Below are 13,091 nucleotides of genomic sequence, written 5' to 3'. Positions count from 1 at the left end.
CACTTGAAAATCCTATAACTATGATTATTTTGGAATGGAGGAGGTAAATTTCAATCTATTTTGTACATGACTATATATGCTATTATTTACAAAAGCAGAGCAAAGATTGGTGCCCCCATAATTTAGGTATGGTTTACAAATGCCATGATATCGAATTCAAATAATTGAATGGACTTCATGTTGAATTCAAATTTTTTAAACCACCTTATGTTGAATTCAAATGTATGCTAGTTCATAGCTAGCTATTTATAATGTTCATTGTGTAACTTTTGTATGTATAATGTGCTTTACACACACAACATGAACTATACTCACGTTTATATTTGATTGCTAAAGCGATGCATTGTTTGGAGTTCAAAATACTAACTATGTGGATTAATCATGTCGAATAATAACATAGACATGCTCAAATTCGATAGAATATAGATGTTTGATGGATCCATGACCGTTCCTTACGCGGATTGCAAATATCATGATCCCATCCTAATATTTGGATACAATTTATATTTTTGATCAATGTGTACATCAGTCTTGCGTGTAGTTTCACTCTCCAACGGTGGTCTCTCACACATGCTCACACACTCTCTCCCGAGGTGTCTTTCTCATAGACTTGCTCTCGATATAACCCTCCCTCCCTCTCGTAACCATTTACGACTATTTTCACTAACCTTTATCACAAGAACTCTTCCTCTCACAATCATACACACGCATAATCCCCATCAACCCTTTCTATTTACATAGACCTGCCTACGTGTCTCCCGCACGCACATTATCTTTAGGCATGTCTCTCACGCATTGTCTCCACCTCTCTTCCTAATTGACGAGTATGATTCTAGCAGAGCATTCTGTAGGATGCCCCTTAAAGTTAGGTTGGATGAATAGGAATATCAGAGATAAGGGGTTACCTTAGTCCGAGGACCTAGGGTTACAAATCCTAGCCGGCTTTGTTAGTGGACATAGAGTCCTTCACGACTCTGCTATCTTTGTCTTGTATGACTAGTCCTCCATGGGTCTCCCTAAATGCGTCACTCCGACCAATGTGGCGCAGGACGGAACCAAACCAAGGGCCTCACCTTGGCCCACTGATACGTCTCCAACGTATCTATAATTTATGAAGTATTCATGCTATTATATTATCCATCTTGGATGTTTAATGGGCTTTATTATGCACTTTTATATTATTTTTGGGACTAACCTATTGACCCAGAGCCCAGTGCCAGTTCCTGTTTTTTCCCTTGTTTCAGTGTTTCGAAGAAAAGGAATATCAAACGGAGTCGAAACGGAACCTTCTGGAGAAGTTATTTTCGGAAAGAAAGCAACCCGGGAGACTTGGAGTCCATGTCAAGAAAGCAACGAGGAAGGCACGAGGCAGGGGGGCGCGTCCACCCCCCTGGGCGCGCCCTCCACCCTCGTGGGCCCCTCGTGGCTCCCCTGACGTATTTCTTCCGCCTATATATATCCATATACCCTAAAACGATCGGGGAAGAGAATAGATCGGGAGTTCCGCCGCCGCAAGCCTCTGTAGCCACCAAAAATCAATCGGGGCCCTGTTCCGGCACCCTGCCGGAGGGGGGGGATCCCTCACCGGTGGCCATCTTCATCATCCCGGCGCTCTCCATGACGAGGAGGGAGTAGTTCACCCTCGGGGCTGAGGGTATGTACCAGTAGCTATGTGTTTGATCTCTCTCTCTCTCTCTCTCTCGTGTTCTCGATTTGGCACGATCTTGATGTATCGCGAGCTTTGCTATTATAGTTGGATCTTATGTTGCTTCTCCCCCTCTACTCTCTTGTAATGGATTGAGTTTTCCCTTTGAAGTTATCTTATCGGATTGAGTCTTTAATGATTTGAGAACACTTGATGTATGTCTTGTCGTGCGTATCTGTGGTGACAATGGGATATCACGTGATTCACTTGGTGTATGTTTTGGTGATCAACTTGCGGGTTCCGCCCATGAACCTATGCATAGGGGTTGGCACACGTTTTCGTCTTGATTCTCCGTAGAATCTTTGGGGCACTCTTTGAGGTTCTATGTGTTGGTTGAATAGATGAATATGAGATTGTGTGATGCATATCGTATAATCATACCCACGGATACTTGAGGTGACATTGGAGTATCTAGGTGACATTAGGGTTTTGGTTGATTTGTGTCTTAAGGTGTTATTCTAGTATGAACTCTAGGGCTGTTTGTGACACTTATAGGAATAACCCAATGGATTGATCGGAAAGAATAACTTTGAGGTGGTTTCGTACCCTACCATAATCTCTTCGTTTGTTCTCCGCTATTAGTGACTTTGGAATGACTCTTTATTGCATGTTGAGGGATAGTTATATGATCCAATTATGTTATTATTGTTGAGAGAACTTGCACTAGTGAAAGTATGAACCCTAGGCCTTGTTTCCTAGCATTGCAATACCGTTTACGCTCACTTTTATCATTAGTTACCTTGCTGTTTTTATATTTTCAGATTACAAAAACCTATATCTACCATCCGTATTGCACTTGTATCACCATCTCTTCGCCGAACTAGTGCACCTATACAATTTACCATTGTATTGGGTGTGTTGGGGACACAAGAGACTCTTTGTTATTTGGTTGCAGGGTTGTTTGAGAGAGACCATCTTCATCCTACGCCTCCCACGGATTGATAAACCTTAGGTCATCCACTTGAGGGAAATTTGCTACTGTCCTACAAACCTCCGCACTTGGAGGCCCAACAACGTCTACAAGAAGAAGGTTGCGTAGTAGACATCAAGCTCTTTTCTGGCGCCGTTGCTGGGGAGGTGAGTGCTTGAAGGTATATCTTTAGATCTTGCAATCGAATCTTTTTGTTTCTTGTTTTATCACTAGTTTAGTTTATAAAAGAAAACTACCAAAAAATGGAATTGAGTTTGTCTCATACGCTTCATCTTTTTAATATCTTTCGTGAGAATGATGGAAATGAAAATTGTGCCAAAGTGTTAGAAGAAGAATGCATTAAAATGTTTGGCACTAAATCTTTGAATGATGAGCATGATTGCAATGTTGTTAGTATGAACTCCTTGAATATCCATAGTACTAATGATGATTGCACTAGTCGTGATGAAAATGTCTCCTATAAACATGTCTATTTTTGTGGAGTGCATTGGGTTTGCAAGTACACATCAAATAGAGAAGATATATATTGCAAGAGTCATAAGCATTTCGAAACCAAATTGTTGCAAGAAAGGCTAGATGTTTGTGCTGAAAATTTAAATTTTCTTGGCCATACTTGTGAACTTTGCAATGAACGGGGTCATTTAACTATTTGATGCAGATTGTTTCATGATCTAATCGTGTCAAAAAATTGTGATGACTTGATTTCCCTTACACATTATAATGAACTTAGTTTGCTTATGGGTTACGAAGAAATGAAACGTATAACTAACTATCTTCCAGAATTTGCCCGTTATAAACTTCTTGGATTTGATGTAGAAGAAATTTATATGTATTGTGCAGTGAATTGCATTAAAAAATTTATATGTATTTCTTATGATGAATCAGGTAACGAGGAGGAGCCTTCTATTCGACCAATCTCATTAATAAGGAGCTCCAAAAAGGGGATTGAACCCACACATGATGTGGTGAAGAAGAAGAAAATAAAAAGGAAGAGAGGTAAAAAGATATCTCTCCCAAATAATGTTGCTACTATTATTGTTGTGCCTCATGAAAATGAATCAAAAATAATTATGGAAGATGGTGCACTTGATGATGATCTCGTTATGCCTATTGCTTGTTGTGATGATTATGATTGGGAAGATAATAATACTCCTTATGATCTTGAAAATCTTTTTGGCACTTGCTTGGAAGAATATGATAATTGCTATACTATTGGTGCTATCCATACTATTAATGATGAGAGTGATTATGCTTATGATATGAAAAGGCCCAAGCTTGGGGAAGCTATGTTTGATGAGGATGACATATTTGAGAATATATTTGCTGCAATTAATGTTTGTCCCAAGCTTGGGGATGCTACGTTTAATGAAGATGATATTTTTAGTCTCCCAAGTTTTGATATACAAATTAATAATGATGATAGCATGCCTCCTACTTATGATAATTATATTGATGAAAGTGGATTTGGAGAGGTCATGACTTTATTTAGTGATGTATCCACTATTTCGGAAGAGGTTTCAGTTGATTATGATGAGAACAAAGTTGCTACTTATGATGATTATTATGATGAAACTTATGCTATAAAAAGTAGTGATGATTATATTTATAAAACTTGTCATGATTATGATTACCATTTTTCTGAACATTACTCTTTTAATGTGGAAACAATTTATAGTATTCAAGTCTCTTATGATACTCCCACTATTCCGAATGAGAAGAATTTTTCTTATGTGGAGAATAGTAAAATTTCTATGCATGTAGATCATGAAAAGAATGCTTTAGGTGCTGGTTATATTGTTGAATTCATTCATGATGCTACTAAAAATTATTATGAGAGAGGATCATATGCTTCTACATATTGCAATAATATCAAGTTTCCTCTTGATGTGCTGAAAATCTTGAAGTTATGCTTGTTCTGCCTTCCTATGCTAGTTGATTATTGTTCCCATAAGTTGTTTGCTCACAAAATCCCTATGCGTAGGAAGTGGGTTAGATTTGAATGTGCTAGTCATATTCTTCATGATGCTCTCTTTATGTTTCAATTCTTATCTTTTATGTGAGCATCATTGAAATCATCATGCCTAGCAAGGGGCATTAAACGATAGCGCTTGTTGGGAAGCAACCCAATTTTATTTTAGTTTCTTGCTTTTTGGTTCTGTTTAGGAATAAATAATCCATCTAGCTTCTGTTTAGATGTGGTTTTGTGTTTTAATTAGTGTTTGTGCCAAGTAGAATCTTTGGGAAGACTTTGGTGAAGTCTTTATGATCATGCTGTAAAAAAACAGAAACTTTAGCGCTCACGAGATTAGCTACAACTTTTTACTGGAGAGTGCTATTTAGTTGATTATTTTTGCAGATGATTAGACAAATTCCTCAGGTCCACCAATTTATTTTAGAATTTTTGAAGTTTCAGAAGTTTGTGTTAGTTACAGATTACTACAGACTGTTCTGTTTTTGACAGATTCTGTTTTTCATGTGTTGTTTGCTTATTTTGATTAATCTATGGCTAGTAAAATAGTTTATAAACCATAGAGAAGTTGGTAGTCTCCGTTCCGGGTTTTATTTTCGTCCCACCTACTATGGTCTTTTTTGGTACTTGCTCCCACCTCCTGCTCAGCCGCGATGAACCAAGAAAAACCCTCCGGTCGAGTCCCCCACCCGCCCCCACGCGCCCAACCTCCCGTCATATCCAACTGACACGAACGAAAATAAACCAGCGAAAACAAACCGATGAAAATTAACCAGCGAAAAAAATCGCAAACCAACCACCCGCACGTACGAGCGAGGTCTCGTGCCCTCGAGCAAGAAACAGTCGCCCGACTCTGTGCCCTCCTTCGCCCGCCGCCGCCCTTCGTCCCTTCACCGCCACCGCTCCATCCCTTCGCCGCCGCCCTGGCCAACGAGCCTCCCTCGATCTATTTCCTAAGATCTCTCAAGACCGCCCCAGCCCCGAGACAGGCAGCCACCGAGATCCGAGATTGGAGATGAGCCGCCTCCGCTGAGGAACGAGAGGAGCCGTCGCCTCCAGGTCGTCGTTGTGCCACACCGCCGCCTCCAGGTCGCCGCCGTCACGCACTGCCTCAGGTCCGTTGACCACTCCTCTCCTCGCCACTCCTCACTGCTAGCCCCGCACAGCTCTGCCTCCACGGCGGGGATTCTCTCTATGGCGTCCATGAGAGGTGGCTGCAGCCGCCATGGTGCTGATCCGGTCCTTGCTGCTGGATCCGGCCCTCTCCACTCCTCCTCCCGGTCTGATCCAATGGCGACTGCACGACATCGACCTCCCGGATGGCGTGAGGTCCCAGCGGCAACGTCAGGCCCCTTGCGGTTGGGGTCGATTTGAGGTGGCTCCGGTGGAAACATGGACCACGTCACACTGTTATAGGGGCTCCCGAGGCGACATCCAGTTGCTCCGCGCACGGGGATTATTTTCACCTCTGTTTAGTTTTGCGTTTATTTTGCAGGCCAAAAACAGGTGAGCGAATCGGGATTCAGCCGTGCGAGATTTTTTGTGATGATGTTGCTCCATGTTCTTTTTGTGATTCAGGTGTTCGTTTTGCACATGTTCATAGTGGGCAACCTCGAGGTCATCGTCACTTCGAGCGCGGCGAGATCCTCGAGGTCGTCATCATCACAGACAAGGGCACTGGCAGATCCAATGGCGGCGGATTCGTGAGTACCCACCCAAACAAATCTCTCTTCCCCTCGTCATCGACTGATCTTCAGTAGTTAATTTTCTTGCTTAATTCAGTCCCGTTAGCTGATGCTATGCCCTGTTTGATGCTGTTACATTCCAGGAGGCGGAGGCGGCCATTAGGGCGTGCTTCAGTCCGTACCCGATGATTGGCAGCCGGAGGGCAACTGCAACCTCGCATGCCTCGGGTCCAGAGGTCCAAGGCACCACAACCAACTGCCTCTTCAGCCATATGCTGGTAATTAATTAGTTCGATTATTTGATTAACGTAAAATTCACTGAAATATATGAATTATTAGTTTTAGTGAGAATTAACCGCGATGCATTTCATAGTTTGATTGTTAGTCGTTGACCATTAGCAAGAATCTGTCAATTAACTTATATGTAATGGTAGGGTGTCCGTGTTGAACGTAGCAGATGGTTGCCCTTCAAGCATCAACAAATTGGAAATTTCAAGCCCTGATGAGATTACAAGCAGGGTAGAAAGGGAATCACCACCATCACGCCAAAACATTGAAGGTGAATAAGTGAACCATTATTTAAGTAAATAGACGAATCATATTTTGTTAGAACTAACCAGTTGCTGCTAATATAATCCTCTCCAGGAAGATCAGTTTCAGACAATATAATCTGCTATTTGCTTTCTAATTTCTATGTATTTAAGCATGTTCAAACTCAGTACAATTGTACAAATGGATATATTTTGATTTGGTGACTTGCTAGAGACGATTGTTCTGGACAGAACCTGGACCTTATGATATCTACCTATATATATGTTTCTGGCCGCATGCCTACTTATTCTCTTAAGGCCACAGTAGGACCGATCGACACTAGATATATCTAATAACTGTATCATGGTTTTCGCAAAAAAATTTAAAAAATAACTATCATGGGATCACATGCCATTCTTTTTGCTGAAAAATCACCTGGCTTTATTGGAAATGAATTACCAGGACAGATCCTGTGCACATTATGCTTGGTTAACACCTTTCATTTATCACAAACTGATGGGGAATAAACACTAAGTATGCATGTCTTTCTATCCTTCTGATCATAGCCATCTTTGGTGTCAAGTGATATTAAAATTCTGAAACTACACACACATAGTTTAGGGGTTGTTCATACAATAATCTGCATAAGTATGTGTCTATGAAATTAGCAGCAGTGGTTGTTCCTTTAGGTTGCTAGAAATGCTTTTAGCTACAACATTATTTCTGTCAAAAACGTTCCAGCTGCCACATATGTACTCGTTTCATTGTGTAGCGTATTTCCGAAAATGACAATTCCTACGATTCAAAGTTTTTGGACAAAGTTTGAAACTCGAAGGACGACTGCCGTAGTAGGATGAAGAAATTATGTCGCGCACTGGAGGGTGTTGCCGTCGGTCGTGCGTTAGGCGTCTGTTCTACTGAAAGTCGCTCCCAGGAGGGCGTCCATGGTCTATGCCTCGAGAAGCAAAGAAGGGACTACAACTACATCATTGACACAGCAGCCGAGCAGAGCATGAAAGCATGTCGTTGATACAAATATTCAATTGCCACGGCCATTGATACAACAGCGGGGCAGATCATGAATGTCAGAGACACGGTGGAGGTGACGCTACCTTTCTCGTCTTGGCATCATGCAGATACTGGTAGTTTAGATGTTATTTGCCACACCGTGGAGATCTCATGTTCAAGCCCATCGGAAGTGCATAATTTTGGTAAGATAATCATGATTTCGGTTCCTGCTTAGTAGCCCTTTTATGGACACATCTGAGAATTGTCTCAGTCCATAGGAAATACTGCTTTTGATGTTGATGATTACATACTAATTCATATTAATTCTAAGGTGAAGATCGATGTAAATGATTTTACTTGAGCTGATACTTCTCCTCCGGTCTCATTTACCATCAATATTGGAATTGGATGTCGTTCCTATTACACAACAAAATGGGCAAGGTGTGTTTCGTAATTTTCATGCTTTATTTTAGACGCTCGAGTTATGATTACTTGATAACACACCTGCATACTACAGAACAATGGCATGCGTTTGACCACCGAGTAAAGGAGCATTTAGTACTGTTGAGAAAGTACTTAATAGTACTGAAACTGAAATTCAATTGCTAGCCCCCTCCACCGATTTTCTCAATGCTAGCCCACCTCCCGTCTGATTTTTTTTCCAAAGAAAGAAAATCCCACCGATTTTCCTCTGGTTTTTTTCTAGCATACCCAAATGGATGATCATGAGAGCCCCACCCAGCCCGATCCATCCCCGTACTAATCTTTCCTTGGAAATCTTAACTTTCCTTACCCAGGCCACATATTCCTAAATCACAAACCATTCTACTGAGTACAGAGGGTTGACATTTGCTCACTACAGTTGATGCTCTTTCTCACCTTCATGATCTAGGCAAACTCAAGAAACAAGGATTGTAAGACTGGCTAGAAATTTCTTAGTTAATTCCATGTTATGAACGGTGTCCTGTACATATTCTCCACCTACATTTCTTATATTCCTTTGATATTTGCGTGCATGATATATATTAAATTTTACAGAGGGTTGATTCATTTGCTCACTAGGATTATCCTTTTAATTTACTTGTACATTATGTGCTGCACTAGGATTATATATTTGTTTTGTGCTATAGGTTAGGTTGCGGTTCAGTGTGGCATTCTGGCATATGTTTTGGGGTACTGGAGGAGATCCTTTTGGTGCACCTACAAAGAACTGGCCTTGGGAGGATGGCACAAATTCCCTGGCCATGGCTAAGAGAAGAAGTATGGGAATTACCTGATCTTGTGTCTTAGGTCCATGGCTGGAATCAACAACTTATGCTTCGATTTCTGTTTCGGTGATATCTCAATTCGAGTTCATGAAGAAGCTTGGAGTTGACAGGTGGTGCTTCCATGACAGGGACATCGCCCCTGATGGGAAAACACTCGCGGTATGATTTTATTAGAATGATTCTTGAAGTTGCAAGTTGCAACCTCGAGTTAGGGGAATTGAGACGGGTAGTGACCGACATTAGAGCAGGTTTATTATGATTGTATTTACAAGGGTACATGACTATGTTTCAGCACAAGGAATATGGTTATTGATGGTTTACGCCCCGGCTGCGCCCACATCGTCCCGACACCAAGTTCAAGACCAAGTTCTAACCCTTGTACCCAATCTACCTCCATGGATCGTGTCTCTCACTACCCAAGAGCATCAATTCAACTCAACAGATTGACAAAAGAGATGAACCTAGAGTTTGAGGCTTGGGTAGTGTGGACATTGACCTGATGATGAGTGTTGTATGGTGGTCAAGTGGTGCCACTTCCCCTTGCCACACGCTGCTTAGTCTGCTCATTGAAGGTGCTCTCTGTTGGTGTTTGGCTGCTGCTGCTACTGTAGGTCAAGGTATGTACGTAGCATCTTCTTGCAATGGATTTTGTTTTATGGCTATATACAAATTATTTTGGTATAGATTTGTGATTTTTGTTCCGTCCACTTAACCTAGTATATAGTAGCAGCTTTTGATGTCCTTTCCTCACTGGCGAATGTCAAAATTTATCATGTGTGCAAATTTTTTTGACTGTAGTAAGTTGTAACATATTCTCTTTAGCCTTGCAGCTCATAGCATCCGCTTGATTCAGTGAGTTTGATTCAGCTATACAAGTTAGGAATCCAAAGAAGTTGGCTCAGAATAGATAAATATGTGTCCACAGATTATTCACAGTAATTTGGTTACTTAAATGCCTAGGATTAGATGCATAATATTGTGTGAGCACGACAGGACAATTTTATAAAAAAATGATCTAACCTAAAGCCTATATGCCATTTAAGCACTGATTTTTTTCTAACTTCAAAAACTATAGCTGTTTCCTGCTCTCCAATATGCTTTGTCATCAAATTTGTGTATTTAAATCTGGAAGAGCAGAACTATGAGAATGCAGATAAATAAGAATTGTTCATGTTTTACCAACAGGGCATGCTATGATTACTTTGGTGGAGACATATTTAAGAATGGTGTTATCACTGAATGCCCTTGATGTCTGCCAAGGTAAAATAGCGAAAAAAGAACATTTTCTTTATCCTGCAGGAACAAGCTAGTAGTTATAGGAATTTATCTTTATTTCTTGATATATGCAGACAACGATGTTCACGTAGGTAGTTTTGGAATAATTATCTTTCGTGCTTACTGGAAGGTAGAAATATGGTTGACGATACACACCCATTGGCAAAGTTTGAACCAGAGACAGTTACCTAAAACCATTGCTTCACACCGAGCCGACCTACTTCCCAAAAGATTTTCAATTTCAGTTTACTGAATAATTTTTTCTTGCTGAAACTAGAAGAAGGGAGCAAGCGGCAGAAGATTATGATATTGCTGCTATTGGGAGATGCAGTAAAATATGGACAAGTTCCTGTATTTTATGGAAGGTGTAGTATTGAAGCTTCTTGCACTGATCTAGAATGGATCTTGACTTCGCCCAAGAGTGAGGTATATTGAGATTAATGGCACACAGTTGCATACTGATAGGAGAACTGGTTACGGTTTGTCATTATTTCCTTGCATCTACAGGTAGCTCATCTACTTTTGGTTCATGCAATGAATATTTCCTGTCTACAGTTTGTCGGATGCACCTACATATCAAGAAATAGTTTATTGGTGCAAATTGATATTTGAATTTTAAATAGGGACGTCAACTTCAAAAAAGCATTAGCAGGCTTGGTAAATGCATGAAGTATTGATCATGAGCTATGTTAAACAGAGTAGCTTAGAAGGATGCCCAAAACTCACCCATTTCAGTTGAGGACATGCAACCTAAGCCTTCCATGGTTCTGTTAGATGGTTCTTTTAGTTTCTATGGTTGTGTATAGATAATTTGGTTCAAGCACTGATACCTTCAGGTTATAGTTTTTGAGCATCTGATCACTATTCCTATTATATATATTTATGTGCTTTTTCAGATGTGAAAGCGCATGTTACATAAGAAATCATTAGCTCTGAAGCATACTCACATTGGACCAAGAACTAGGCGAGGTTCAGACTTCAGAGAAATGATAACAAGGTTAGTTCCTCGCTCCTCTGTTGGACTTTTAGTTTCAATTTCACATAACTTTGATGATTTCTTATCAGCTTCACAAGTTTGTATGTTTGCTAGTTCGTACTTGATATGTGATAACCAGAGCCAAAACAAATTTGGTCATGTTATTGAGGGGTTTGTCCGAACTCCAGCGCAAGGACTTTCTGGTTAAAAAAAAGAACTTTTGGTCTCTTTAATTACAAATTGATTGCAACATTGTGTTGGTCATCCATGGTCTCTAAAAGGATTTGCTAATAACAACAAATAATCAGTACCACCACTAACCCTTTACATGATGCAATGTCAGTATATGTTTCACATCATGTCGCATCCATTCTCTTAGTGTAGTCAGAGTGTTCATCATTTTTTGCAATTGTCCTGAAAGATATCGATCCTCTAATATGTGGTTGTAAGATGTGCTTTGGTTAAACATTCTATTTACCCACCTTCAGGAGAATTGTAAATGGCATTTGGTTATTCATGTATACCACCAGTAGGACTCATGGGATTTGTGGATTGTCAATAGCCCTCATCTGATTCCTTGATGTACTTATATCGCTTTCTTTTCAGTCTCCTTTTCATTCGAGCGGGGCGATGAGGGAAAGAACTGATTGTGGTGAAAGTCAGTTTAGTGCATCAAGGATTGGAGGTTCTGAGATTTGCAAGAGGTGATGGAGGATGTTTAGTTACTTTGGCTCCTGATAGAGTACTGGAAGATGGGTACAAGCATAAGCTTATTCAAAATCTGAAGTTCCTGACTGCATGAGACATGTACTCCCTCTGTTCCTAAATATAATTCCTTTTAGAGTTTCCACTATAGAGACTAGATTCAGATGTATATAGACGCCTTTTAGAGTATATGTTCGCTCATTTTGCTCTGTATGTAGTCTATAGTGAAATCTCCAAAAGACTTATATTTAGGAACGGATGGAGTATTTTGTAATCTTTTTTTCTTCTTCTTTTTCATTTTCTTCTACTTATTTTCAGTTTGAACGAACGGAGGGAACAACATGAAGATGGGTAGCACTATACAGTTTTATAGCAGTAACATTTTGCGAGCTTCTTAAATTTGGTATCTATGAATAGTTGATTTGTTTGTTTTGGTTTATAGCCTTGTAGATGTTCACCTCTCTGCCAGATTTGCATAATGGAATGTCGTCTGGTGTATTCGATGGGCAGCTCAGCTTGCACGTGAATTGGACGTGGCAAAGCTTATCTTGGAGCAGACTCAAAAACAGTGGCGGCTAAATTAAGAAGCTCGGAAATTGATAGATCAATCTATGGCCTATTGCTGAGGAGGTAAAGGAGTGCATGCCATCAAGAGAGGAGTTTCAGGGTGGTATGGGTGAGATGCTTGACTAATGGAGCTTCTCTTTGGCTAACTAAAGAGGATTGTGCGAATAAGTTATGTGAAACTTGGGCCAGGTACATATCAGATCGTATTCATGATGTTTTTGGTCTCGGATCGTGCTGAAATGAATGAATAAAACAAAACTCATTTCAACTAAAAAAACATGACTGTTTGAGTTGTCAATAGGAGCATCTATAGCCAGATTTAGCAAATCCACGCACCCTAAAAGTCCACAGAAGCGCCCAGTCAGTGTCCGTTTTGAGCCTCTATTTGTCCGTTCATGCAACCATACTCCTCATTTTGTCCCTTATATATCCGGTGACGTGCATGTGCTTGGTGGAGATGAAGAGAGAGAA

At 40.5% G+C, this 13,091-nt stretch overlaps 1 long non-coding RNA gene across 8 annotated transcripts; it reads left to right on the top strand.

Moving 5' to 3' along the window:
- The first annotated feature begins 5,420 nt into the window (after nt 1-5,420).
- On the top strand, nt 5,421-12,827 carry LOC123078489 (uncharacterized). Of its 8 annotated transcripts, none has more exons than XR_006437486.1 (12): nt 5,421-5,720; nt 6,184-6,308; nt 6,434-6,568; nt 6,725-6,849; nt 7,594-8,032; nt 8,161-8,270; nt 8,960-9,256; nt 9,390-9,714; nt 10,283-10,357; nt 10,650-10,798; nt 11,269-11,369; nt 11,955-12,817. It is a non-coding gene; the product is annotated as an uncharacterized lncRNA (long non-coding RNA). The 8 variants fall into 8 exon arrangements; XR_006437488.1 differs by having other exon boundaries at nt 7,674-8,032; nt 11,955-12,816; XR_006437491.1 differs by having other exon boundaries at nt 6,725-8,032; nt 9,396-9,714; nt 11,955-12,827.
- The last annotated feature ends 264 nt before the right edge of the window (nt 12,828-13,091 follow it).

The sequence above is a fragment of the Triticum aestivum genome, chromosome 3D, assembly GCF_018294505.1.
Source record: "Triticum aestivum cultivar Chinese Spring chromosome 3D, IWGSC CS RefSeq v2.1, whole genome shotgun sequence".
In the NCBI taxonomy this organism is placed as follows: Eukaryota; Viridiplantae; Streptophyta; class Magnoliopsida; order Poales; family Poaceae; genus Triticum; species Triticum aestivum.
The sequence above is the reverse complement of the archived record's forward strand: the minus strand, read 5'-3'. Positions and strand labels throughout refer to the sequence as shown.